General features: G+C 46.7%; 1 protein-coding gene across 1 annotated transcript in view; it reads right to left on the bottom strand.

The window, feature by feature from the left end:
- ttc7b (tetratricopeptide repeat domain 7B) overlaps positions 1-3,335 on the bottom strand; it is a 22,435-nt gene that overhangs the window by 12,030 nt on the left and 7,070 nt on the right. The window lies entirely within an intron of this gene.

Genomic DNA, 3,335 nt, shown 5'->3' with positions numbered 1-3,335 from the left:
TGTGGTTGTACTGTGTGGTTGTACTGTGTGGTTGTACTGTGTGGTTGTACTGTGTGGTTGTACTGTGTGGTTGTACTGTGTGGTTGTACTGTGTGGTTGTAGTGTGCGGTTGTACTCTGTGGTTGTACTGTGTGGTTGTACTGTGTGGTTGTACTACAATGTCACCACATGGGAAACGTTGAAATATAATATGTTCTAGAATAAACTGTCAGTTTGTTATTTTCACCATGGACTGACAGCCAATCAAATCACTGCTGTTTACTGGGCATCAGGGACATGAACTGGTTAGAAACAATACAAATCAGTGACAATGGAACAGTACGGTATGATATGCTTTAGTATAGTACAGTCTGGTATGGTTTGGTACTGTATGATACGGTGCAGTTTGGTACAGTATGGTTCGGTTTGGTACGGTACGGTTTGGTACTGTATGATACGGTACAGTTTGGTACGGTACGGTTTGGTACTGTATGGTTTGGTACGGTACGGTATGGTTTGGTACTGTATGGTTTGATACGGGACGGTGGTACGGTACGGTTTGGTACGGTACAGTTTGGTAAGGTATGGTTTGGTACTGTACGGTTTGGTACGGTACAGTTTGGTACGGTACAGTTTGGTACGATACAGTTTGGTACTGTAGGGTTTGGTTCGGTACGGTTTGGTACGGTACGGTTAGGTAAGGTACGGCTTGGTACGGTACAGTTTGGTACTGTATGGTTTGGTACGGCACAGTTTGGTACGGTATGATTTGGTACTGTATGGTTTGGTACGGTACGGTATGGTTTGGTACTGTATGGGTTGGTACTGTATGGTTTGGTACGGTACGGTACAGTTTGGTACTGTATGGTTTGGTATGGTACAATTTGGTTCGGTACAGTTTGGTACGGTACGGTTTGGAACTGTATGGTTTGGTACGGTATGGTACAGTATGGTTTGGTACTGTATGGTTTGGTACGGTATGGTATGGTTTGGTACGGTACGGTTTGGTGTGGTAGTTTGGGACGGTACAGTTTGGTACGGTATGGTATGGTTTGGTACGGTATGGGTTGATACGGTACAGTTTGGTACGGTACGGTTTGGTACGGTACGGTTAGGTAAGGTACGGCTTGGTACGGTACAGTTTGGTACTGTACAGTTTGGTACGGTACGGTTTGGTACGGTTTGGTACTGTATGGGTTGGTACTGTATGGTTTGGTACGGTATGGTATGGTTTGGTACGGTACGGTTTGGTGTGGTAGTTTGATACGGTACGGTTTGGTACGGTACGGTTAGGTAAGGTACGGCTTGGTACGGTACAGTTTGGTACGATACAGTTTGGTACTGTAGGGTTTGGTACGGTACGGTTTGGTACGGTACGGTTAGGTAAGGTACGGCTTGGTACGGTACAGTTTGGTACTGTACAGTTTGGTACTGTACAGTTTGGTACTGTACAGTTTGGTACTGTACAGTTTGGTACGGTACGGTTTGGTACTGTATGGTTTGGTACTGTATGGTTTTGTGCGGTACGGTTTGGTGTGGTAGTTTGATACGGTACGGTTTGGTACGGTACGGGTTGGTACGGTACAGTTTGGTAAGGTATGGTTTGGTACTGTGCGGTTTGGTACGGTACAGTTTGGTACTGTACAGTTTGGTACTGTACAGTTTGGTACGGTACGGTTTGGTACTGTATGGTTTGGTACTGTATGGTTTTGTGCGGTACGGTTTGGTGTGGTAGTTTGGGACGGTACAGTTTGGTACGGTACGGTCTGGTATTGTATGGTTTGGTACGGTACGGTTTGGTGTGGTAGTTTGGTACGGTACAGTTTGGTACTGTACGGTTTGGTGCTGTACGGTTTGGTACGGTACGGTTAGGTAAGGTACGGCTTGGTACGGTACAGTTTGGTACTGTACAGTTTGGTACGGTACGGTTTGGTACTGTATGGTTTGGTACTGTACGGTTTGGTACGGTACGGTTAGGTAAGGTACGGCTTGGTACGGTACAGTTTGGTACGATACAGTTTGGTACGGTACAGTTTGGTACGATACAGTTTGGTACGGTACAGTTTGGTACTGTACGGTTTGGTACGGTACGGTTAGGTAAGGTACGGCTTGGTACGGTACAGTTTGGTACTGTACAGTTTGGTACGGTACGGTTTGGTACTGTATGGTTTGGTACTGTATGGTTTTGTGCGGTACGGTTTGGTGTGGTAGTTTGGTACGGTACAGTTTGGTACGATACAGTTTGGTACTGTAGGGTTTGGTACGGTACGGTTTGGTGTGGTAGTTTGATACGGTACGGTTTGGTACGGTACGGTTAGGTAAGGTACGGCTTGGTACGGTACAGTTTGGTACTGTACAGTTTGGTACTGTACAGTTTGGTACTGTACAGTTTGGTACGGTACGGTTTGGTACGGCACAGTTTGGTACGGTATGATTTGGTACTGTATGGTTTGGTACGGTACGGTATGGTTTGGTACTGTATGGTTTGGTACTGTATGGTTTTGTGCGGTACGGTTTGGTGTGGTAGTTTGGTACGGTACAGTTTGGTACTGTACGGTTTGGTGCTGTACGGTTTGGTACGGTACGGTTAGGTAAGGTACGGCTTGGTACGGTACAGTTTGGTACGATACAGTTTGGTACGGTACAGTTTGGTACGGTATGGTATGGTTTGGTACGGTACGGTTTGGTGTGGTAGTTTGGTACGGTACAGTTTGGTACGGTATGGTTCGGTTTGGTACGGTACGGTTTGGTACTGTATGGTTTGGTACTGTATGGTTTTGTGCGGTACGGTTTGGTGTGGTAGTTTGGGACGGTACAGTTTGGTACGGTATGGTATGGTTTGGTACGGTACGGTTTGGTGTGGTAGTTTGATACGGTACGGTTTGGTACGGTACGGTTAGGTAAGGTACGGCTTGGTACGGTACAGTTTGGTACTGTACGGTTTGGTGCTGTACGGTTTGGTACGGTACGGTTTGGTACGGCACAGTTTGGTACGGTATGATTTGGTACTGTATGGTTTGGTACGGCACAGTTTGGTACGGTATGGTTCGGTTTGGTACGGTACGGTTTGGTACGGCACAGTTTGGTACGGTATGATTTGGTACTGTATGGTTTGGTACGGTACGGTATGGTTTGGTACTGTATGGGTTGGTACTGTATGGTTTGGTACGGTATGGTATGGTTTGGTACGGTATGGGTTGATACGGTACAGTTTGGTACGGTACAGTCTGGTACTGTATGGTTTGGTACGGTATGGTATGGTTTGGTACGGTACGGTTTGGTGTGGTAGTTTGGTACGGTACAGTTTGGTACGGTATGGTACGGTTTGGGACGGGACGGGTTGGGACTGGATGGGT

This window comes from Cynoglossus semilaevis, chromosome 1 (assembly GCF_000523025.1).
Source record: "Cynoglossus semilaevis isolate Cse_v1.0 chromosome 1, Cse_v1.0, whole genome shotgun sequence".
Classification (NCBI taxonomy): Eukaryota; Metazoa; Chordata; class Actinopteri; order Pleuronectiformes; family Cynoglossidae; genus Cynoglossus; species Cynoglossus semilaevis.
This window is presented reverse-complemented; position numbering and strand designations above follow the sequence as displayed.